At 37.4% G+C, this 27271-nt stretch overlaps 1 protein-coding gene across 2 annotated transcripts in view; it reads left to right on the top strand.

Moving 5' to 3' along the window:
* Positions 1-27271, top strand: part of LOC107227067 — a 71868-nt gene that overhangs the window by 6999 nt on the left and 37598 nt on the right. The gene's annotated exons all lie outside the window — the stretch shown is intronic.

The raw sequence follows: 27271 nt of genomic DNA, 5'->3' as shown, positions 1-27271 counted from the left end.
CAGTTATTAATGGTGTGGAAATTAGCGCTGAACGCGTATGCAAATTACTCACTTCAATGATCGAGACGACGTGACACCGAAAACAAGTTTCATACGCACGTGGTCGTCTAGTTCCACTGTTCAACATTCACCTTTTCGACTGTCTCCTCTTCCTCGATTTCAAAACGGCAAATTAACGAATAAATGAGATCGAATCGCTTCCACTTACGTAATTACACGATTCTCGTGTCAAGAATATCTCATACACACCTGTATTGAAATTTTTTTATACAATGCGCATAATATACATTCCAAGATTTCACGGATCTAGCTCGATCGCACAGTTTCATTTATAAGAATGAATCGAAGTTTGCAGGTATAGGCAGAAAGAAAAGACCGTTAAAAAAAAAAAAAAAAAAAAAAAACTAAGAAAAAATGAAAAGATCTCCAACAACGTTAATATCGCTAATAACGCATATCGGTGTAAACACGCCGAGGACAATTAAATCGTCACACTTCTCTGCACTCATTCCGAAAAATCAACGTGCCTGAATCATCGGCATGACTCGTGTGTCGGTTATAATTATGCGGCAGAGGCGGTTCTTAATCCGCGACGCGTTTCAGGGTCTGTGCGATAAGTCGAGCATGAATCGAATAAGGCAAATACGCGGATTGATTTACCTGCTTATACGTGAAAATTTATCAAAGAGGGGGAACATATTCCGGATCTTCGGAGTTAAGCCTTGACGCTCTCACTTCGTTTACACACTTGTTGCATCGGCTCCGGATGAAGGAAGTTGGATCCAGCTATTTTATGCGCAGAAGGGAAAGACGCGGGGCTCTATAAATACGACCTGCTGGCCAAGAATAGAAAATCTCTGCCTCGTTTCTAACTGTCCAGATAACGTTATGCTCGTACACGTATATAATATATACATGTATACATATGTACATATGCATGTAGGTATATGGTGCACAAGGAAAGTGCTGAAACCGGACCAACTCGCCGGTTTGCTACCGGTCGCAATCTCGCGTACATCTGCCTCCTCTTCCCATGAAACGTATTGCATATTCATCACGTATTTTTTACGGCCTTTTACGGCTTGAAATCTCTTGGAAAGAAAGAGGCTTACCTGGCTTTTTCAACGGCTCTCAGCCACTTTGCGCGAATATTAAATCTGTATTTTTCTACACGTTATAACGTGGAAATTGAACGGACGGACGTGATTTTTTTAAATCGGTCGTAAAAACAGTATCGAGGAGCTTCTCTGTGAAGAAAGTTAAGGATCGATCGATCATTTTATGCGGAAGGATCGCAGTGCAGCTGAAACTTCGCCTTTTTCTATCGCATTTTTTCAATCACTGCGTCAGTGAAACCTCGAACACTACAATCATGTATAATTTTTGAAGAGTATAAATCAATGATATGTCAGCAGTTGTTTTAGTTATCTTGTATAAAATCGTGCAAACAAATTAATATCGTTTTTTCTCGTGTTCGCAATAATCTCGATTTTATCTTCGAATATATAACGAGCAAAAAATTCACCACGTATTACAGATTGTTCACACTATGCATTTCGGCACGTGTATAATAATAGGCTGGTCCTTAAAAAGGTCATTTTTGAATTTCAGATTCAGAATTTTGCTCTAGATCGCAATGAGAAAGAATAGTAACGGATACTAGAGTTTTCATTTTCCACCTAGAACTATATTTTTCGATTGTCGTAAAAAATGAAAATTGTTAAGGAACGAGCGGTAACCGGAACTAAAAATTTCTCTCAGTGTACTGCAACAATGCACACTAGGGTGGTCCTTATTTTGGGTAAGTCGGAAATACAAACCTCTCACCCCTTGCATATCTCCCATTTGCCAAAAAAAAAATGTGTGCAAAGTTTAAGCCCAATCGGACAACGTTTACCCGTGGCCCAAGAGGGTCAAAGTTTAATATTGGAGCCAAATGGTAAAAACGAGCTTGAAGGCCTTTATTTAAGTAGACCAGCGAAAAAAAATCGTAGCAGGCTATAATCCACAAGATTTCTAACTAAATTCACAACTAATTGAATGTACCGATACCGAGTTCCGCCAAAAATTTCTATGTCGAGTTGTAGATGTAAATACGTAGATTCTACAACATACGTACATCTACAAATACGTACATCTACAACTCGACATAGAAATTTTTGGCGGAACTCGTTATCAGTACATTCAATTAGTTGTGAATTTAGTTAGAAATCTTGTGGATTATAGCCTGCTACGATTTTTTTTCGCTGGTCTACTTAAATAAAGGCCTTCAAGCTCGTTTTTACCATTTGGCTCCAATATTAAAATTTGACCCTCTTGGGCCACGGGTAAACGTTGTCCGATTGGGCTTAAACTTTGCACACATTTTTTTTTTGGCAAATGGGAGATATGCAAGGGGTGATGGGGTTTGAAATTCCCACTTACCCAAAATAAGGACCACCCTAATGCACACGAAGAAAAGGTAAATTACTCGATCGCGAACTGCAACTGCAATTCTGCAACGTCGAGCGTGAGTGAAATATGTCTCGTTATATATCTACGCCGATGACGCGGTTGTTGCAACTCGGTATTGCTCACCACTTTGTCATGGCACACTTGGATCGTGGGCGGTCAAGTACATCGATCCGAGTCTTCGGTGTGCCGCTAATCGTACAAGTTCCTCGGGCCACCTAGAAACTCTCGATGACCCACTCAGTTGGACAAAATTCTTCTACCGCATTTTTTCTGCAACTTTCCTTTTGCTATTCACAAGTTTTTTCATCGCGCGTAACAACGAATATAATACGGATGTCCAATCACAATTGCGACTCGAAAAAATTTTACAGCATCATGTGCACGGTCTGGAAAAAGAGAAATTATAATTGTTTGCATCGTTCGTATTGAAAATTCGACCGTCGATCATTTTCCAATGCAATTTTACTATTTCGCTAATCTTCGATGAATGTAACCAAGAAATTTTCAGATTTTATGAGGAGTAAAAATTCCGCAAAATTTCTTTTTTGAAATATTATTGTACGTTTATTAATATTCGTAGAGTTGCTTATTTAATTATTTGGGGAAATTTTACCTAGAAGAATTTTCTCCCGTCACCGTTTGAAAGGTTTAAAATATTTTTCAAAAATTTTACGTAGATCGAATCGATGAATTATTTATAATATATTCATCATATTCTTTCGAGCATAAGTACAAAGCACAGAACCGAGCGTAATTTCCTTCGTTACGAGTATGTAACGTTTAGATAGAATGATCATCGCTCCGACGGTTCATCGTAATTGTAAATTGTAGTTTGTTTAACCTGCGCTCCGTGCAGTAACGCGCGATCCTTATCGGATGTACCACGCGTGTTTTATACTTCGACTTACAAGCGATAGCGAAAACTGAGACGCAACATTTTACGATCATTTTATGACGGCCGCTCTTTGTCAACTGCGCGGCAAACCGAGTGGGTGAAATTTATTGTTATTTTATTTAACTCCTTTTTTCCTTTGCGACTGACTGTCATGTCATACATCACACGGATAAGAGTATATTTCGATGATTGTATAAATCATCGTTTTTGCTGTGAAAAATTTCTTACTTTCACAAATCTCAACCCACGCTTCATTTAATTTTGACCTTCTAGTATTATGTATAATTTCCAACATCTTTGAGATATTTATAATCAATCATATTTCACGAAAAAATATTCTCACAAAACGCGCAAAGTACTTATTTGGATGAAATGTACGAAAGGAAGTTTTTCTGTTTTATTAATTGTTTTCAACGCTGATTATCGGTAAAATTATCATTTTCTTCTTGCACAAATTGGTTATCATACATGTGTAAAGAATAATGCAAAAATCTGTATTGTAATTTTGAAATTGAAAAAATTGGCTTTGATATATCATATATACAGAAGCGACGCGTTATTATTTGTTGTCCGAATAAATGTTTGGAAAATTAATGTCTATAAAATAATAACCGTATGACAACCGAGTGTATATTGAAAATAATGTGACGTTTATGGATGTAGAATTCTTCGTGTCCTCGAGAGGATATTTAAGAAAATTACATTCGCATTGAATTAAAGTTTTGATGAATAACCGTTTCATTTCTCAAGTTCATATATATCTCGCATTATCTTCGTTTTAACACTCTTTTCACCACAACAGACAGACTGCATAATACAAGACGGAGTAAACACGATCCTCATTATACAGCTGGAGACAAATACGAGCCTTTTTCGATGAACCCCGATTCAACGTCAAGACAATCGGACTTGGCCTATTTAATTGTCTTTTGTATTCGAGAATGGCGAGTCATTCGAAAACTATTTCCAATATTTTATTATTCACAGGCAAAACCTGAATCCGGAAAGTTATTACATTTTTCAACGGTATAACAGACACAATTTGTGTTTATATTTTTTTGTAACCCTCTCTCACTTTTACGTTGCACGAATCCTTAGATAAAAATGGCAGGAATGAATATTCGCTTTTGTCGATATCGACGTATCGTTAGATTCGATATTTTACTTTCCCCAAGGCTCGGAATTAAGACTCTTAAAAATTAATTCGTTAGCCTCGAAAATTTTCGAAGGGTAAACGGGAATTCGCCGTCGATTATAAATGCGCCACGTCTCATCGTCGGCTCGTTTGACATTACAGCCTGTCGAAAATAAATTAAGCGTACAATTATCAGTTCGCACACACTCGCTCGGATAGGAAGTTGCGAATTATTCCGTGACCGATACACCTGTTCTCTAATTTTATTATTTCCTATTTTTTGTCGCTATTTGCTCTCGTCTCTCATTGTCAAGGATCAAGGATCAAGGAGAGTCAAGGTGGCCGGCGTTTTTCTACGCTATATCGAAAATAAAAGTACAACGGTAGTTCACCGATGTTTAACGGACTTGCTCGTTGAGCAGAGCTTTCAATCGGAACGGTGTCGAAGCCGGATTTATCGAAACTGCGTGAAATCCGATAACTTTCTTCGTATTTATCGACGGTAAAATTGCTCGCGGAAAATTGCAACGGCGTAGAAAAACCAGTTCAACGCTTCTCCCAGTTTCGTTAATTTTCAAAAATCGTGATTCTTAATACGCTCGATTTTCACTTAGCACTCGTGATACGAAATTCGTGAAATATTTTGGATCGGAATTTTTTTAATTTTTTGTCGGATAAACCGAAAACACTGTAGTTTTATCTACGAGTAACAATCATACCTCTCAACAATACTGGCTATCCTGCGAAGCGTAACCGCGTTTTTTGTTATGCAACGATCATTCGCTTCTTCGTAATGACCTTGTTCCTCAAGAGAGCTGAAGTTATTTTTCACGAATCAGTGAACGGGTGGAAACACGTATCGCTATTGAAAGTCGTCGACGAAGAATTGATAAGAAATCGTGCACACGGATCTTTGAGAGTGACAATTAAACAAAGTGAGGAGGAAAAATTGTCGAAGAATTATAGCGATGTTTTCAATAATTCGACTGCTTCCGAATGCTCAGCAATCAAGATACCGATACACTTTCATTCTGTAATCATTGTCGACGGTGGTTTTCTTGATTCGATCATGTTTGCCGGATGAACTCCGTTTAAAACTTTTGCCCAAGTTAAATATTAATTTTCGTTTTGTGTAACAATGCCATAACTTTGATACTCGGCATGCGTATCTTAGTTTGCAGTTGATGCAAATCAAAGAAAAGGAACTTGATCGAAATTGAAGAACTTCGTTCAACCCAAGATTCGGAGGATTGGTACGTGCAAAAATTTACGAAATGCAACACCAATCTGAAATTAAATCAAGGAAAAAAAGAAACAATGCAGCGATTCGGTGATCAAGGTTTGGAAAGAGATCCTGCGCATACCTCCACCCCTTGGGCACGAAGTTTGCCTGGTTAGAATTCTTACATGTATACCAATCTACATTTCGGCCGATTGCACCTTGAGAATCGGAACGTTGATGCGTATAATTTTGCAAAGGTGAGGGACGTCCCGGCCTTCCGATTTGTATGCGGAGACAGTTTTAGGAAATGTCCTGAAGCACGCCTACCAGTCTCCGAAGGCGATCATCGCGCAACATCTGCCCTTCCATTTCTATTACGTATCGGTAGTTTATTCTTCACGAGGTTCGTGCAGACACACTTGCAAAATTCGAAATGAGCGATCGAACGATTGAAAGACCGAATGTAAAACAGCATGGATCATCGCTTTGTTATAATTTGCATCCAACCTACACGCGGACCAATTCATTTCCAATTATACGTTACATCGTATCGCATATACTTTCTAACCACGGTGTAATGCAAAGTGAAATATCAGGTACATTACAAGAAGCTGAGTTATATTATTCGCGGACTCGGCCTTGCTCGAGCAAAATGCCGCGCTCCTCGCCGGCAGGATCAAGGATCAATCGTAATTAAACTGGACCTATATGAAACGGAATATTCCGAAAGTATTGCGAGCCATTTTACAGATTCGATTCTGTTTTTATTTTGGCTCCTGGGCAGGAGTGCGAATTTTTTGCGCCCGGGGAGTTTGTGCGCTCTCAGCTTTGATTATATGGGCATAATTATGTGCATGCGTAGGCAGAGCTGTTATTAGCATGCTCGATGTACGGTATGCGCGTGTTTAGAGAGAGAAAACTTAGACGAGAGAGAGAGAGAGACGGAGAGAGAGTGAGTGAGAATGAAAAAGAGGCGCGCACGTCGCCTTGCGCATGTCGCGCGGCGTGTAAACGCGGGAATTACGAATGATCCGAGACACAATTCTCGCACATCTGCGACACGCTGCAAGGCTGATCACAACTGTGTCACTGTCAATTAAACTCATCAGTATGTGCACCGCTCGCCTAAACTCTAATCATTATTCCGCGTTAATGATTCGTTATTTTCAGTCCTCGAGGCTGTTCGCAGGTATCGTATACTATACATATATATATATATATATATATATATATATATATATATATATATATATATGTACGAATATACGCGACAGGCTAGAAACGCGATTTATCGTTTTGGCAATATCACTGTTCGGTATCACGCTAGTAAATTGAGAATAAAAAATTATCTCCCGTGTTGACAATCTTTCTACCAAATTAATTACGCGTCCTCAAACCTTAGAGTTAAAATTTGTTGTATTTCTCATTCGTGCCAGCTACAAATGTAATGTTGAATCATAAATTTCAAAATCTTAACACCGTGGTTGATTTCACTAAACATAGCCAATGAATTTCATGGCAATGGTAATTAATTAGTGAAAAGTATTACAAGTTCACTTGATGATACAAATTGCTCTTGCGTTCAATTCTTTGTCGAATCAGATGACATTTTTTTAATCGTATCTGCTCGCCATATTTGGTCAAAAAAGCCAACAAGCCCTTTCCCTGCAAAAATGAAATATACCAACTTTTATAATACACTCAAAGAAATTTGTTTACCAAATTGCAGAGTATTTATTTTAGCTTAGAATCGACATTTCGTTTACAATGACGGCACAAAATTTTGCATACTGCGATTGTTCACCACCGAGAATTATCAATCTAACAGATTCTCTTCAGTTAGATAAACTTCATTGAAAAATAAAAAAAAACCGATAGATTTTACAAATTTTTCTATACAATTAAATCGTGTCATCGACAAGCGTAACGCAGTTATAAGTTTAGAAAAATTCTTGTATCACACCAATGCAGATGTTCTCCGAAACAGAACGGCAAAATATGTATAAACATCCTGCGGTCTAATCGTCTGCGAAAAGATTTCCCGTGACGGACATCCTGCGCGGAATGCTCCTCGAAATTGGTCGTATTTTCCTGAAACCGATATCCCGAAGCGGCCAAGTATGACGTCGCGACGCGAGACGCACGCGTGTTTGTTTCGCCCCTCCGCCCCGCACGAGGCATTCTTATTGTAATTAACGTGCCGTAGTTGATTGATGGGAACACCCGGAGCAGAGTTAGGTATTATGTAAACACAGGAAATTACGTTTTGATGCGCATCTCGTTTCGTAATACCCGATCGTGCACCGTTCGCCGCAACCTTTCGGATGCTTGCAAGCCGACTTTGGAGCTTCGGCACTTCGATCTGGTGCTGTGCGATCAATCGAATAATCGAAGATTTCTATAAATCATTTTTTCAATTAATCGATTAATCGACGGTTTCGATTCACGTACCAATTGACCTGCAGAATTGTTATTGGGCAGGTTCGATTAATCGATTAATCGAAAAATTATTTATCGAAGCTATCGATTAATCGATTAATATTGTAGCAATACTACGAGGATATCTGCATAGATGGAATTTACTGTCCACTAATCAGCTATAGTGCAATGATGCAGTCGCTGCAGGATTCGATCGGTGTCTTTTGCCTCTCAGAGGCCGAAGGTTAACTTGTTGCCCCTCTTGCCTCCCCTGCTAAAGACGCCTCCTTGGCTTGGCTGTGAGCTGCTAACTTTCATTCACTCGATTCGTGTTGATATTAGCTATTCCATCGATGATTCCCGGACCAGCTGACTCCGTAACCTCCACAATGTTGTACCGTGTTCATTGTTTGTTGTATACTCTAAAAAAATTTCGCCATAAAATTCGTCTGCACGGGCTACTGTAAAGCAATTTTTTTCGTCCATTTGGCAATTTGGTATCACATAGTGTTGGAATGTCATCGTCATCGAATCAAATTGACATCGTGTAGTGTCTGGTTGACACCAAATTATAGTCTATAGAAGTGAATACCGAAATGTTTCTTACAGTCTACTGAGACTACCAATTTTGACAAATGGTCTTAACGCTTGTAAAAATTAATCTCGAGTTTATTGATCATCGGTAATCGATCACGACTCAGTGTAGAGATTACCACATCTCTTGTATATCCTTCAGGGAAATAATTCGACAATTATAGTCAACAGATTGTAGTTATTGAGCTTTGTTCTGACATTGGTAAACCGTTTGGATTTCCAACTCTTTGACTCTCTTCAAATCTATGCACGACAAAACTTCAGCATATAAAAGTTGTAAAATGTTTCTGGAAACGGAGTAAGGTAAAAGATGTGACAGTTTATACTTTGATGTCTGGACTTTGCGATGCTCAACTTGAGATCAGGTTTCGTATAACGTCATGCGAGAGTTACTTAATTTACGTCCTTTTCAACACCTGCTGGAATGTCTGTGTTCATAACTCTCAACGAATGTCTCCGATATATCATGCATTATACCGATTGTGAATCTCTCATCAGTCTATAAAAAAACACCCACGGATTTCGGCGAGCCGTATTAAATTCATTTGGACTACCGATCAATTCGCGATGAGAGGAGACAACCGAACTGGGAAAAACAAACCTTTTATACACATGTTTGTTAAATAGACACATACAAATGCTACAATAACCGCGTCACATGTTACGAAGAGTATAAGAGAATGGCCAGTTGGGCAGTGACTCTCTGCCGTTCTTTATCAGGTGAATATTATACGACAATGGGCTCGAGATGTCGAAACGTTCTGTTACGCTCTTTTTTTTTGCAATTAGTACCAACGCGGTATTTGTACGGTAAATATGCTTTTCCGATTGAAGAACTCCTCGATAATGTTGCGACGATGGCGGATGTGTAACAAGCTAGCCTGATATTGACCCTGATCATAGCAGTTCGAACGGAACTCGTTTGTGAAAGAATAGTCAGACTATGACAGTGTAAATGAACATTAGTGATCGGGAAAAAAGGCCGATCGGTGAAAACTGTTCACAGGTATAGACGAATTTTTGCAACTAGTTGAGACTTAACCGAGGTCTCTAGATCAGGCGGCATGGATCAGACTAATTATTCTTCTTCTTTTTCTTTCGGTTGGCTATCTCCAAGTTTGGAATATGCCAACACGAATTAGCTGAGCGTTTGGTGCTAACTTTTTCTGGTACCATACTGTAGTGTACATTGACTGATGTAGTAAAACGCGGGGTTCGAAGACTCGAGTCCTTCGCAGTTTTCTGAAGCTGTTATCTTCAAGTTCTTGTAGATATTTTTTATAGGAATGTCTTCGTGCAACATATCTGAAACATACGAGTAACTAATTGGATGTGTCGTTTTTTGTCTTATGTTCTTATACACATTCACGTTACGTCATGGCAATCAATTTTTACACAATGATGTGGCAAGAAATTTATCTGCTTTGCGTCATAAACAAATCTGTATTGTTTATCACATAATACTTTCGTATCATTCCTCCGTTTTCATCGATGTTCCTTAAATACTTTCGTTACCGTTTTCCATGGTTGGAAACAAGGAACCGAAGACTTGGCAAGCGCACATTTTGCCAACAGGTTGAGGCCGTTTTTCTGCTGGTACAACTGCATACCCATTTTCAGGTCAAATTCTTGCTCAGCACGTTGCATTTGGTCTTTTCATCTTTGGACTGAAGAAAAGAAAATGCCAACGATGCACTTTTGGGTGTGTTCAAAACTTTGTTCTCGTGTGATTGAGAAGAATCCTAGATAATCTCCGCCTAGTCAGCGGTCAGGAAATGTTACCGTACACAATTTTCAACTGCTTGTTCCGAATCCAGAGGTAAAAGCGGTACACACAATATGTAAGCAGAAACGGCATGTATAAGATATTGATTAGGACTTCTCCGTGTAAAAACGATGATGATGTCCAGGCAGAATTTAGGCGCAATGACGTCAACGAAACCATCTCTTTCATTTACTGCTTCGTAGACGTACGTTACATACACCGCAATTTTATGTCTTGGTATTTAGGCACACATAACTCTGAGCGTGCCTCGGTTCCGATAGCACCTACTTACTTTGACGAGTTATTGACGTCGAAGCGTCGATAGTATCGAAAAGAGCTCATACGCCAATCATCTGTGCATGTACCTATGTCAAAAAGTGATTGACTTTGATCGAGCCATAATTGCAAAGGTCAATACCTTGTAGATGATGTACTTTGTACTAAATATCAATTGAAGCAACCTTCACCTTGGTTTGATTATAACGGAAGGGTCAATACCTGGTTTATGATGTACAGTAATCTTCATTAACGCCTTGGGCTTCCGGCTAGCTTGTTTGCGGTCCGAAACAAAATGCGAGTTCGATTCTGTACGAATTATGTGACAATGATTGGCGATGTAGCCGACGTGAGAGATTGGGAGCCATTGTCACGTTATTCGTATAGAATCGAACTCGCATTTTGTTTCGGACCGCAAATAAGTTAGCCGCAAACCCAAGGCATTAATGAACATTACTGTACTTTGGAGTAAATATCAATTCAGGCAACCTTCACCTTGGTTTTGTTTTAATGAAACATTGAATTTGTTCACCGAAAATGAAATGACATAAACTGCCGGTTTTACGAAGACTTTTCCGCAACTGTTTTACGTTGTTGTTTTGAAAATATGCATTTCTTCATTCTCCAGTCCTGATTCTCAAGATATGGTCAAGAAACAAGTTTCACATAGGTATGCATAACAACATTGCGTATTTCTTAAGGATTCTAAATTTCAAATCCAAATATAGCAGGGAACCAAATTTCAAATTGAAGCTAAAAAATGAGGTCACATCGAGTTCCACGTGAGTCATTCGCTACTCGCAAAGAAAAAATTGCAGAGTATTACTCGTTTACACCAGTATATTCGAAGTACCGATCTCTTATATAATGGGAAGATCGCATCCGTGCCTCGTTGCTAAAAATAGAAGACCCCAGGTAATGGAGACGGCGGACTTTTGCGCTGCAGGATGAAGACTCGCGTCCTTTTAGAGCTTGTACTCTGTGTCTGCACGAACCAGACTGGATTCTAGAATCTAGCATCAGTCTGACTGGCTGCCCGTGGATGACCGAGGGCCGACTTAGAGGCATAACGGATCTTGCGACCCGTAGAAGGCTGACACTGCATCCGAGTGCTCCACTGAACCCTTAGCAAAGTTGCCACAGCCATCTAGGGCCTCCATTTTTCGTTTGCCATCCGCGGCTGATTGACAGTGTCGACTAGTTGTTTATTTTGTCCATCGTCAGTTCTGCATCGAATTACTGTAAAACTTACGACTCGATAATTGGGGTAGTTGTGTGGTATCAGGTTACTTTTTTTGCGGGAGTCATTATACCGGAATGTCGTTCTTTGTCAGACTTAATTGTTGTAACCAATTACCTTGTATCGATAGAAACTTATTAGATTCAAAATTCGAACACTTGTGCAGATTTCTGTCTAGGTTCACAGTTTCAAAACATGTTTAAATGTGTGTTTAGTGTTCTTTCGGTAACGCGCCCCATAGGGACTCCTAATTCTAGGCAAATCAGGGTACGAGTCTACTTTGATTGTGAGCAGCTTCGCTGCTCTTTTGTTAGTGTCGACTCGTGCCCTGATTTGCCTATAATTAGGGGGCCCCTATGTAATGCATCGTGGAAATAACCCGGTATAATGGAGGCAGGAGGCACAACTTGTGCAGCATTTGCGAAAAATCAGTTCTATCATCGAATCACTTACAGAAACATACTCTGCATAAAATAATATAAGTGGAACTTTCTGATACTCAATTATTGAGGAAGAAAGAAAAACACTTCACTGCATTCATCAAAGGTTGTAAAATATTTTTGTATCATTCGGATTCCGTTATATCAAATGATGGGAATACTTATGGATCATCTTTGGATCAGGATTACGATCTTTGACGATTGATGCTTGCGTATGTAATTGAGCACATTATACCTATGTATATATCTGTATGTTGGGTGTGATGTACTCTGAAGTAACAGGTTTTGTTTCAGAGAAAGCATCGTAGTCGTGACTTTTTTTTTATTACGAATTGTAAACTCAAAATCCCACTGATATTTCGTCAAAGCATTTATATCCACTGACGTTACACGAATTCTTAGTACAAGAAAAGTTTCATTTTGTTTCGTCAGAATTGTCCGTCTGGTTAGATAAAAAATGAATAATCAATTCCTGACTAAAAGTGACTGAGAAGGTGTTTACAAATACGGTGAGAATTGACTTATCAAGGACTTCCGAGAACTTTTCGCAACTTTTTGGCTTTTTTGTTACACACAATATATCCAAACTGATTGCAGATCTTTTTGCAACCAATGTTTGAATTGTCTATACAATTTCAGCCCCGTTAAAATTGCCAATTATTTATTTGAATAGCGGATGCTAATGCGTCAAGTGGATATGAAAATGTAAAAAAAAAAAAAGAAAGCTTTTTGAAGCCTTCGAATGGAGAACAATTATCTACGCTGCTTTGATGATTCCTTGTCGCAAATTAGCCCTTATTCGTCACATTGTGTCGAATGCACGATTTTTTTATTTCAAATACTCTGCATAAATGTATCGGTTTTTTCTCCCTCTCACTTTCGTTTTTTTTTAATTTTTTCTTCTTCTTTTACCCTTCACATCGGCAAACGAAGCCTGCATTTCGGAGGCTGTCTAATTTTCGAAAGTATATTTTTTGCGTCCCCTTTCACTTCGCATATACATGTTATAAGCCTAATAGTGTTCCTTTATTGTTCATTGAAAATGTCGGAGAGCCACGTCGGCGGTTAGCACCCGAATAATTATCAGCTTGCAGCCGCAGGTTCAAGAATCGTCATGAACTTGGTATGAAATTACAAATTCGACGCACGAGAAATTCCGATTAATTCATTTAGCAATGATTAACGAACTTTCTTTGCTACTCGCCTGTAGTTATTATAGCACGAATTCTTGTTCACCAAGAAAACTGAAATCTGAATAATTCGTCGAATCGATTGAACAAGAACTGAATTCAACCACATAAAATTCATTTCGTCAATTAAGTTCGCGCAATGTGTTCGTCATGTATATTATACTGAAAATCGATGTTATCTGTCATTACTGTTAAATGTGTATCGGCCTAGTTTTCAACTAACATGTTTTCATTCTTGATTGCCGACTACGGCTTGACGACAGGTTATAGATATACAATTTTTTTTTTTTTTATAACAAGCGGGAAGTTCCAGAATATCAGCGGTATAACAAAAACATGCACCGCTTCTGTTATACCTGCGTTATTTGATCTATAACTTGAAATTAAAATCTGAATATATATAGAGTGAATTGCTTGTTAAAATTCAACCCGGTTTAATGGAAAATGAAAAAATTGACTCAAAATGATTTAACTTGAGTAAAGAAACACGTTTCGGATGATTTTGAGATGTTTTGGACATGTTTCAGAAATGTTTGTCTTCCAAAATTTTGCTTTTTCTCGCAACGTGAGAATAATTTTTTCAAAATAAATCGTGGAAATCGATTTGTCAGAAAATTTTACCCCTATTTCATATACTTAACAATTATTTAATACGCAGTATATCTCGAATAAATCGTAAAAAACGATAATCAAGATTGTGCACTACAGCGCTGCAGCGTCAAATCCAGTGAGTTGGTTCAATACGCATGCGCTAAAATCCGAGAGCAGTTGTTTGTCAGGATGGCCAACCGTCACAAATTTACACGACAATTCACCGCGATGTATGTAACCCCAAAAAATTCATAATTTTAGCGATTACGTTTAAAACAGTTGGTCATCCTGACAAGCAGCCTCTTTCGGATTGTAGCGCGTGCGCATTGAATTCTAGCAGACGATGGACGACGCAGTCGATAAGAATCGACTATGCGTATAAATACTTAAATTTAATAAACGTTCTTGGATAATCCCGTGACGATGGATTAAATAGAAGTCAAGAAATAGGTGTGCCATTTCTGATGAATAAAAAAAAAAAGACCAAAAAAAAAAAAAGAAAAAAAAATAATCCAAACCGGACAAGTTAGAGAAAATAAGAAGGCCCACTTTGAGAGTGAGACGGAGGCTGTAACTTCTGGACGGTCATCGAGTAACGGTGTGCCGGTCAAGGATTATCAAGGCCTCGCTCCCCCCTTTTTTGCCTCTCTCTTTCTCCCCCCTCCTGCCTTCCCTCTCTGTTTCTCTCTCTCTCTCTCTTTCTCTCTCTCTCGCTTTGCAAGACGATAATATCTGCGATATACATAGCGGGTTAAGCATGGTGTTTTAATTGTTTTATCACCGTGTAACGTGTCTGCAAGCTGTGCGGGTTATAAAATAGCGCGAATAGTACGAGTGACACAAACATGCGTTCAACACTTAATTCTTCAACATTATGCTGTCGGCATTTTTACGTTTGGTTTAACCCTTGTTTTTTTTTTTCGTTCGGAAAAATCAACTCTTATGCAATATATGTACGACGGTCTCGTTAAGAAACTGTAACTGCATTTACAAGACAATATGTTTACAATACCGCTCGCATGTGATTAGAAGTCGGAATAGATCGAACTTATATGAATGAAAGAAAACAAAAACAAAGTAGACAAAAAAAGAAAAAAAGAAATAAAAAATGAGAAAGGTCCGACACATAAAAGCAAAGGAACGTGCCGCACCGTTGACTCAACATCGAGTAGCTACATATATGTACGTACAGCGATTAGATGCGATAAATTGCATGCGACATAACGCTCGTTGCATGAATGATAAACATCTGTTTGCGTTCAGGTATTACGGCGCGTGGCACCAGCATCTGGCTGCCAAGCTTTCTCGCAATCCGAGTCGTCCATTCATTTCACCGCAACTGACTTCGGCCCCACTTCGATTCGCTTCGTTCATCATTTCTTCCGTAAGCTTTGATATCCAGTCGTTTTTTCCATCCAGGAGTAAAAATTTTGGATGGAGTATTTTTTTGTCACGAATTTTCATAAATATTTGTTATTACGTGAGGTCAAAGAGCTGGCAGTATTTCAAAGTTTTTATTGCCATATCATTCGTCTTTTGAAAATGTCTTTATTTTGCAGAGTTTAGTCTCCAGTTTTGATAAAACAATTTTTTTGGAAATCATTTTACCGAGAAATCCAAACGCCAATTTTGATTGCGACGTTGTTTAAACCTAGTACCAGTTTGTTGTTACAAATGAATGTAACTGCTTGTGAAAAATGACGTTCGTGTACAACTTTTGTTCGGTATAGTTTATCGTAGATTCTTTTTTTCATCTCCGTTTCTGAACCGATCGTTATTATTCCGCACGACGCAGGTTATAGACGTCGGGATTTACATTTGTCGGCATAATTTGTTAAGCTGGTTTTTGCCAATTTCGCTGTGTAAAATTTCAGCTGTGCTAAAAATATACCAAGAAATCCTTGACCTTTCGAAACAAGGAAACAGAATTTTAGTAGCCGTATATTGTACAGCTGTTTTTTAATCAACCTGAAACACAATAATTTATTACTCTTCGGAAACGCATGATGGATAAATAAATATACACGATCGAATCGTACATCGATATATGTATAATCCATTGCGCGAGTCTAATTTTTATTTCACGACATTTTCGAGCACCGAGATTACAATTATGTTATTAATACTGTACAGAGTCTTGATTTTTTTATCGAGAAAAAAAAAATCGAAGTACGATCGTATTTGCGTAAGAAATCACCTTGAAATTCTTCTCCAGAAATTAATTGCAATTCAATAAATTGTCGAATTTTTCCGCATGTTGGAGGAATTATTTGCAGTGAATAATTTGCAGCGTTTCCTTGTAATCTACATATACTATTAGCATTTTAATAAAACTGAAAAATACCTCTAAATTTAACTGTTTTTACTGCTTTCAAATCAACCCGCATAATACCGGAAAATATAAAATTTTTATAAAAGATACTTTACGGAATTCTGCGTACTCCACTAATTTTCTCGAGAGAAAATTTTCACCGAAATACTTTCAAAGTACGTAAAAAAATATTCGTTATCTTTCTGTCGTTGCAGGTTTTTGTTTAAAATTCGAGTACATCCAACTTGTATTTTTTTTTTTTAATACGACAAAACCGTGTTTTCAACCAGAGAAAGGAAAGACTCTACCGATTATGATTTTGTAGATACATACACAACACACCTATACATTGGTACAAGTGAATTATTTACTTTTGCAAGTTTGCACAGTTTTTTTTTTTTTTTTTTAATCAAGTACAAAAGCAGGGATCTTAAAAAAGAGCTCAAAAGTTGCCCCAAGCTTTGCCTGTACCTCGGATTTATCGAACGAGGTGATAAATCAGGTATTCCCCAAGTTTACAGGGCCCAGCAGGCCCCGTTGATACAGATAAGGGGGCCTCACGTGTGTCGTAACAACGCAACGTCGAACAATCAGGCCAGTGACTTAGAATTCTGCGCAAGCGATCGAGTCGGTTGGTTTATCGAATGTGCCACAGGACAAATCCTTCAGGAGTGCGTCGGCCTGCTTCGGTTCGCTTCGAGATATCGGTTTCAACACAGCTTGTTCATTCGACGAAACTTGTTCCACATTCGCATAAAATAATAATAGACACGTGGACGTAATTTTTTACGGAGCGAATCGATCGGGTCGAAATTTAATACAATTTCGTTAATTTCATTGCGAGATAGTTGAATTTAATACCGAGAATTAATGAAAGATTTTTTTGAAAATTCAAGATAATTAAACGCTGAAATTTTAAGCGAGAACTTGGACATCGATTTTTCCTTATAAATCGCTTTGAATTTATTAAAAGTTTGGCAGATTCGCTCGTTTTAATACAACGATGACCTTTTAGTGTTTTGGGAAAATTACTTTTCACCAAATTGCTGGAAACGATTGTTTTTTTTTTTTTTTTCATTGATTGTAAATTTAATATTGCCGTTGTTTCAAAAATTAAAATCAATCATATCAGTGAAATGTTGAACAATTATGTATTTGCCGATTCGAATGTGATACTACGAAAAAAATTTCTTAGTGCTATTGTCGAGAATAATAGATTTTTCCAGAAAATAAGATATTGTGGAATACAATCGAACGAATTATCCCATTTTTTTTGGTCAACCATTTCAAAGTGATTTGAAATGAAAATTAACTCAAATTCCCATTTCTATTGATCGAAGGAGAAAAGTACCTAATTGCAGAGGAGGTAATTTTCAAAATTGTTGAATAGCCCAATTCAACTGTCAAAGAATGTTGACACGTCTTTACAGAATTGTAATAAAATCTGCCAAAAAGTGACCCACGTTTCGCGCACTGTAACGCAAAATTATAAATGAATAAATAAAAAGTACCGGCAAAGAACCTTGCACGAATTCAATTTGTATTTAGGATTGCGTTGTAAGATTCGAACGGGACTCTGCGGCCTTAGCATCCTTAATTTTGACGCCTATAGGTGTGTGTGTGTATATATATATATAAAATATATAATATATATGTTCAGGTGCATTGAATATACAGATGTCTGAGAGAGAATCTCGTTTGTCAACGATTTTATGAAAAATGTAAATAATGCAACGACGCGGGATGAGTAATGGAATATTATACGTGATTCAGAGCTGCGTGGAGAAAAAAAGGCCCTGCGCCAAGGCCCATTCGAGGTCTGCACCTGTCCATCAAGTTTGTCGACAATTACGTGAATAATTATTCATATAACTGCGGTTAGTTTCGTCTCGAGTTGCAGGAAAGACGACTTTTTAACAGTCCGCCGAAAGGAAAATTTTCGCTGAAAATTTCATACCGACAAAAAGGTGGCGCGAATTTTGCGAACAACGAGTGCTCTCCGTCTCGTCGACGAGAGATAAAAAGGTAAAGGACAATGAAACAGTGGGAAGAAACGATTGATTTATCGGTTGAGTAATCTGCAAGGTGGTCGCGATTTTTTTTTTTCAATTTGTTCAACTTCCGCCATTTTGGCATTGAAAAAATACGCAGCGGGAAAACGTGCAGCGAATAAAATTTACGGGATTTTCACGTCTCTGAACTCTGAAAACAAAGCGACATTATTTTGTTGAGTTCTAAAAAACTCTGATTCAGAAATATTTCTACAGAAATATTGCGGGGTGTTGTGCAAATTTTCTTTTTTTTTTTTTTTTTGTTCATTCAATTGCAACTTCGAACGTGCGAACAATCGGGCCTTGGACGAACAAAGAGTGATACAAAATGACGACTCGTTGTGCGGGAAAAAAGTGAGAATCTATTTGCAACGATGTTTGAACGGTCAGATTCGCAATAATTGCAAATACGTAATAGCGGAAATTATTTTTACGGTAAGTCTGTTGCAATGAAGCAGACTTATTGCGTTTGTGAAAAATAATTATCACATCGAATTCAGCCGTCGTGGAATAAAATCGAACGATTCTGTTAGAGATAGTTAGAAAACAGATTTAAACCATCGATGTCCAAGTTCTTGTTTTTTTGCAATTTTAGTGTTTTTCTCAGTATATATTCGACTGTAAAGTACAATCGAATTGACAAAAAAAAAATATTTAATTCGACTCACGAACCTGCAGCTTCTCAAAGTAAACGATTCAGTCATCTTTCTGCCAACTGCGTGTACATAAATTGTTAATATTGAGGATCTAGGGTTTTTCATACAAACCACTCCCGATTCCTTGACGTCACGGCTCCGTTTACGGTTACAGTGTCACTTGGGCATTTCCACAGGTTTGGACTGCTACTATAAATAACCTCACGTAATGCATTATAATTTGTATTTTCCTTGTTTTTTTGCTTGATTCTTCTTTATGATTAATTTTTATTGAATTTTATTTTCTAGGCTTGTATTTTTGGGCTTCTCTTATTTCAAAATTTCCTTTTTTGTATTCTTGCACTTGTTTCAGACGGGCAAATTTCAGCTGTCCAATATTGCCGCGGACATTAATAAAGTCTAACAACAACAATAAAAACAATATCGATAATAATCATCCAGATTAGTAATTGTTTTAGCTTATTTCTATTTATACAATTGACAAACCTGGAATATCGGGAGTGTTCGAAATTACAAATAAATTAAAGTGACTATAATCGAAAAACACGATAAGATTGTATTTCAAATTTAGGATCACAGTACAATGAATAATGCGATGTATAAATTTCGTCCAGATTCTTCATTAAAGCGCTAAATATTTCGCATCTTTCAAGAACAGAATCAGTTGTAATGTGTCATGATTTAAAAATGGCGTTAAAATATCGCGATGTGTAACGAAAGAATCAATTTTCGTTGAAGAAGTTTCCTTCAGTGTTTCACGGAATAGAAAATAATCGTGAAACGGGTGTCGCCTTAAATTTTTCGAAGAATGATCATCGATTTCAATTTCAGCCGGTTTTTAATGACTTTGCGCATGCATGATCTAAAAAATAACCAATCAAAGTACACCGACAGTGTTTTTTCAGAAATTCTTTCAAGTGACAAACATCGAAATGAATCCGAACACGCGCAGGTTGAACTTTGGAAAGTTCTTCGAACGTGTTGAAAAATCGATTTCGACTACAGATAGTGCGGACGATTAACATTCGGATCCAAAGAGATCCGCGAGGATCTTTTGTACGCTAAATCCCTGCAACTACCGAACTCTCAAGCATCCCGTGTGATTAATTGCGCAGGTGAAGTTGTTCGCGATTGGACTGACGAGAAGTGAACAAAAGAATTCATTTAACTCGATTTCAATTATTCAAATATTCCGCTCCATAACGGTGCTATAAACTGCCCAAGGTCACCGGTCGGCAGGTAATGGTGATATCGCACGAAACTTTTAAACGTATGGTGACAATGCCTCCCATGACCCACTAACATACAAAACACTTCGACGCCCGCGAAATTATCCGTAGCGCAACGTTGATGTGCGAAAAACTTTTTTTTTCCCTCATATTTCGGGTTACTTTTTGCACGGATATGTGTAATTTTCCTAGCGAATTTGGGTAATATTTTTAGGATGTAAAATAAAACTCTACTGCGATGTGTTACTTGCTGTTATTATTCATTTCGAATACTCGTACGCTGAGAAAAATTTCATTTGTTACAGTAACTAGAAAAATTGAGTAAAACTGTTTGAATATCGTTGGAATTGCGAAAAAAGAGCTACGCCTAACCATTTTGCGCTATCGTTGATCCTTTTTTGGTTATTGCAACGCAAAATCAGTTTCTGAGGTTTACTCTACTTTTTTAGTTAAACAAGGCTTCAACGTCAATTTATCGTTGCACGAGCGTTAAATTTTCGCAACTGTTGCAAGAAAATATAGCAACAGCGATCGTAACGAGAAAGAATAGCAACGGATGCCAGACTTTCCGGTAACAGCTATAAAACTAATTTTCATTTTCTACCTAGAACTATATTTTTCGATTGTGGTAAAAAAACGAAAATAGTTAAGGATTGAGCGGTAACCGGAACTTCAAATTTCTCTCAGTGTACTATATTTTCTTCTAACTATTACGTTAATTAATTCACTGAGCCTTAAACAAACTAATAAATGTTTAGTCAAATAAAGAAACAGATTCAATGTTGCTACAATGGGAAATAATCACGCTTAACAGTTGCTCGTATATCACGTTTTACGATGTTAAAACCGTCATTTCAACGGTATCAATTTTTCCAGAATCCTCTAGCAACTGTAAGGATAATATAATGAAATATTTCACAGCGCAGAGGTTCGATTATGTTGCACCGTCGCTCGGCTTGAGGTGACATATTAATTGCGTAAGCTCTATATCGCTGAGGACGCATTTTCCCGGGACAAGGCCGAGGCCTCGATTTTACCAACGGGAATTTTTTACGCATTTTTTACGACAGATATCAAATCCTGATAACGTCGAAAATTTCAATTGTCCATTATTCATAATTTTTCAAAGATGCAACGTCATTGAAAGTTCATAAGTTGTACGCGTTGAGAAGCTTATCGAGTAATAAAGAAAAAACAAATAAATAAATAAAACGAAAGCCTGTAAACTGTAAAGTCACAACAAATAGTTGCCTGTGAACAATATTTATTTAAACATTATCCGTAATTTCCTATAAGTAACGACAGCTGTGGTATCTTTGTGTCTAAGTATAGGTTTAGTTCCTAGTTAGTTCCTTAGATATAAGTTGGCTAACCTTTTAGGTACACAAAGCGAAGAACGCTCTCTCTGCCTATCTGCGTGTTGTGATACACGCGTTAATTAACCCTTTCATGCGATTAACTTGACATTTTGCGTGCACGGGCTTTTGGGGTCGCTGATTATCCGAAGCTGAACTCCAAAATCAAAAATCCAAAATGGCATGTCCAAACGAAGAAAATAAATAAATAAATGAACAAGAAAAACTTTTCATAAGTGTGTGTTAAGTTTTATGGTTTTTTTTTTTTCGTGGAAAAGTACGAATTTTGTTGCTATTTTTGCCGTAAATAAATAAACAAATTTATACATTCTTCTTGGTCTTAGAAATATTTCAGGGCTGTTGCCGAAAAAAGTAGTCTAATAAGTATAAGACCTAGAAAAAAAAAAAAATAAAGAGTTAAAATAAAGAGTTTCTGATATCCCAAAACATCTAGCTCTAAACATCGCTCTCAAATAATATTGTAACAGCAAAATGAAATTTCTCTCAGCGTTCGTTGTGCAGTTTCTTGTGTGAGAAAAAAACACAGGAAAATTGAATAGATTAGAAATAATACGTATATCGCTGATGCCGTGCGCCTATTTCACGTATACGTCCCAACTGTAACTACTCGATGCATTTGTATAGGTAGGCTTGCTCTATGCAACGAATATAAATCACTGGAGCGAAGCTTCGTTTAGCAAACTAATGTAACGATCCGTATAATCGACTGCAGCGGTGATACTCGTTAGCGATTTTGCAAGCAGCACCTTGCCGATCGAGCCTTGAATGAAATTGCACTGTGGTATTATATTTTCTCTCACCTTTATACTCGGAATCAGTGTCCACCTCGTCGATGCTCGTTCGATTGTAAAATTTGCTCGGACTTCGTTTCAATATGGAATCCGAATGCCGATTGACGGGAAATTATCGTAAATTGATTCATTGCCGATTCAACGAGGCGCCGGGATCTTAAATCCTGCAATTTCATTTCTGCTAAAAATTTGCATGTTACAAAGTTTTTGAGATGTTAAAAACTGTATACGCAAAATGAATACCAGCTATCGTTAATAATTATTTTAATAATAAGTGAATTATTTATAGCTATAAATACGGAAGTTAGAAAAAGATTTCTTACCGTCTTACCTGAAGAGTAACGAACTGAGATTTTAACCAATTACCGGAATCGTAAGGAAGTCAAGAATGTTTGAGGGTGTCGTTAGCAAATGGTCGTCATATTGCCTGCGAGCAAGCGAATGGCGATGCGGAATTGTTGCCGGCGAAAAAATTACGACGAAGATTAGTGACGATTGTCGGGTCGAGTTAGCTCTTTAATTCACAGTCAATTTGAGCTTGCAAGTTATTTAGTTGACGGTTGTAAAGGATGGCAACGAATTCTAAGAAAAACGGTCACATCGTTGTATGCTTTTGGCTTTGAGACGAGCCGCCTTATCCGCAAATGATTTTACGGTCAATGCACGTGCGTTGAGTCATTTTGAAAAGTGGAAGGAATATTAAACAATCTTTGAACTAGGATTTTGGAATTCTCGGTGTTATAAAATTTTCGTTACACCTGCAGCTTTCGTGATTTTCAGAAATTATCTGGTAGAAATTCGATGTTACGTCTGTCGATTAATCGTCAATGCACGCGTGGAAATTTTTATGAGTAATTTCTGAAAGATCAAATATGAAAATCACAAAACTTAGCAAACTGATGAATCGGTTGATGAAAAATTTTTTATACTGTTTGAAGAAATTGTTCGTCATGTTGTCAAATTTTTTACTTGCTCTGCGACTTTTATACTTCCAGATGATTGATAAAAAATAAGCCAGATCCAATAAAAAAAAAAAAAAGAAAGAAGGCGCTTCAAGGACGAAACGAGAGGTGAAAAGATTGCTTCGTTAAAAAAATTAACGATTCGTCAGCTGGTCGAAGTTTGAAAGATCCAAGCAATGATTCATTTTTAGAAAAAAAGTTCGTCTATTTTGCAAGTTTAAAAATGGATTTGGGAAAGATAATTATATCTTGGAAATTCGACTCGTTGAAAATCAATTTGAAGTTTGAAAAATTGTGATTTTTTTCAGTGCTTCGCTTCGAGCTTGGATATAAAAATATTCGTAACGAATTCATTAGCTTCTGTTTTGTAATAATATCTACGAAATATTGCGTGATTTCTACTCGAACGAAATTCTCGGTATAATATATATATTTTTTATTGCAATGGATTATTACAAGGTGTACCTAACGCGATGATTCGAGTTACTCGACGTCGAGAGTCTTTCGCTGTACGCGGTTGAATCTTACAGCTACCGATGTCTCGTACTTTTGAAACGGTTTCTAAGATTCGTCACGCCCGACCCGCCATATTCTAACAGATCTATCATTCCGCTTGGTCATCCAATAACGCAACGAGATTTCATCCCAAGTGATCACGCGCATATATGTCTACGATCGAATATTCAAAGACTAAAATACGAAAGCTGGTATAAGCGTTGAAAATGACAAAACACTGCAGTACCAAGAGTTGTGCGGGTGAAAATTTTATTTTCTCATTTTTTACTCCAGATTATGTTTTTTACAAGTGTATCGATCGAAATAAATCGATTATTGGATCAAAGTCGGTCTGATCCGATGAATCGACTGAAAGCTTTTTTGGGCCAAATAAGGCGTAGCGATTGAGTGAAATTGTTATCCCGTTTTGGTGCATCATTTTCTACAGTGTATTCTATCGCGCTTATCACTCGTTGGAAAATTTCGTTCGTTTATACGGCTTACGAATCAAGCTATAATGAAAAGTATCGGTTGAAAAGCGGTAAAAACAAGATTTATTCGTACGTTCGAATTCTCATTGTTTTATCACGATCGGTTTGACGTACACGAGACATATCTAGATACATTGTATCAGTAAACTGTACAATGGTTGATTACGGCGTTATGCTCGACCTCCTGCTGCATCGACGCCTTTTGTTCCGTTTATATGCCTCAAGTGCAGTATCGGTGTTTAAAAATTAGTCCGAAGTTCCTAACGAGAATTTAACCAGTCGATAAATCGAATTTCAAATTTATTTTCTCTTTTAAAATTATTTTCACAAAATTTTCACAGCAAATTTTATCATATCTTTGGATTTTTATACATCTGGAATTAAGCTGTCGTTATATAGACAGTGCAAAAGTATCGCAAAACAGTTAGCCTGTTTTAGAATTTCAAAGCTTTTGTATCTTGTGTTTAAAACTCGATATGCAAAAAATATTTATTCCAAGTATCACTTGCAAGCTCTACGTACAAAAAAAAATCTCAAAACCATTAAAAGAGATTTCGGAAAATCTAAACGATATCGAGGTTTAAATTTCCTGGTTTAATTAAATTAAATTTCACACGTCAGGATAGTTTCGAAATTTTTTTTTTCGTGTCAAAAACAATTTCGATACTTTGTTTTGTGGGTCAGATTACATGTACGCACGATAATTGAGCAGACGTATAAATTATTACACATTAGCGAAGTATTTTCGAGAAGATCAACTTCTTGGGACGAATTAAGGCTTCACCTTGACCCGGAGTCCCCGCAACTTTTCCCGAAAGGATTGCGACTCTTCTCAATGTGCAGCGTATAAGCGACGAAGGTGTTCAATTGAAAGTGAATAACAGCTAGCGGCATAAAGTCTCTCGCATCTTCGGAATCTCAGGTTGGGTTGGACTATCCTCTGAGTCCCGTTTGAAGACCGGCACATCCGGTCTGCGATCGGCTCTCTCTCTGTGCACGGAAAAGAAAAGCAACGAAAAAACCAAAAAAAAAAAAAAAAAATAATAAAAATCACTTAAAAAATAATGTAACCGTACGTATTATGCAATGTGAAAATGATCAACGATTATTTAACCGTGAGGTGGGATCGATTTATCATCAATATTAATATATGCGGTAGAGTTATTCAAATAAAAAACAAATCGACTTATCTTTCTTCTTCAAAGTCACACGTTTAAAGAGAAAATAAGACGCCTGTTATAATTTTAGCCCTTAATGGTAATATTTAGTGGTTCCTGAAGGTAATTTTTCATTTTCCATTCAATCAACACGCCGAAATCATTTTAGTTGTTTTTGAATTTTTTAGCTCAGTAACGAGGTAATGTACATAAATGTCCGATATATATTTTTGTAGGGAATTCGATGGCCTACAGAAAACGTCTCGTGTAATTTTTTGACAATTCAACTATTGCAAAAGTTATTCAAGGTTAAAGTTGAAATTATGTAGAAATTTACTTTTCGTCGATATTAACAGCGAAAATATTGCGGGTCAATTTTTACTTTCCAAAGGATTTCGTGAGCAAATTTATTCTTTAATCGTTACAAGTAATAATGTTTAATAAATTTAATTCCACTTTGAAAGGCACCTTTTTCTCGGCGAAACGTAAATTTGCTTCAGTTAAAAATCAATCAAATGACATGATTTTTTAGCGGTTGAAATATATCACGAAAAAAAACCCACAATATTTTATAAAAAGACTAGTATTTTCTAGTAAATTACTCTCACTCGATTCTTTCCGGTTCGCCATTCGGCCCCTTCATCTTTAAATTTTCTCTCAAATTCTATCAGACGCGAGGCTGCCATCGACAAACTGCAGCGTGGTTCCGGTCTTTGCACACGTGGTTCAATTCACCGGATGTCCGTTGGGTCTCGATGCTCACACACGTGTTAAATTTACACGTACACTTTGCTGTCTCGTTCATTCTCGCATGGGATGCGCGATTATTCCACCGGCTTCCGACACCGTGCACCATTTTCGCAACTCGGTTGTGTATCGCTCTTGAATTAAAAGTTAGAAAAGCAGAAAGAAATGATAAAAAAATCTCTAGCCTTGCGATTCGAGTCAAGATTTCTCTTTTCCTCGTAACTTTTGTGATCAGTATGACGGGGAGCGTCGATTCTTATAATAATTTACCGAGAAAACTTTCATCCGACGCGAATAACTTGGCTAAATATTTGCACATGTTTCGTTAACGCGTTTCAAACATTCGCAGAATCTGCCTTGTCACTATTTATAACTTTTTATTATGCAAAACCGTACGCAAAGAATTGGCTTTAATGCAACTGAACATCTTCTCTCCAGATTTTATCATTCTCATCTCCAGCTCCGTCTTAAAAACATGAGTAAACAAAGCATCGATCTTCCAATGAAGACGTCGATAAAGCGCGTTTGCAATTATCGAAACATTGAGTCATTATAATTTTAAAAAATTATAACTTCACTTATTTTAAATCAAATTCTATACCGGTTTATCGAATACCCGAAACGTTGATACGAGCAAATGCGACACATACACGTGTATGTGTCTGATTGGTCTTTGCAGAGTTAGCTGGAAGGCAGGTTGCACCTTGGTCCGGGAAATTGATGGTCATTGATCTGGTTCAGTCGAGCGTATCGGCATTTGCAAACTCTTTAGAACCAGCGAAAGA

The sequence above is a fragment of the Neodiprion lecontei genome, chromosome 2, assembly GCF_021901455.1.
Source record: "Neodiprion lecontei isolate iyNeoLeco1 chromosome 2, iyNeoLeco1.1, whole genome shotgun sequence".
Classification (NCBI taxonomy): Eukaryota; Metazoa; Arthropoda; class Insecta; order Hymenoptera; family Diprionidae; genus Neodiprion; species Neodiprion lecontei.
This window is presented reverse-complemented; position numbering and strand designations above follow the sequence as displayed.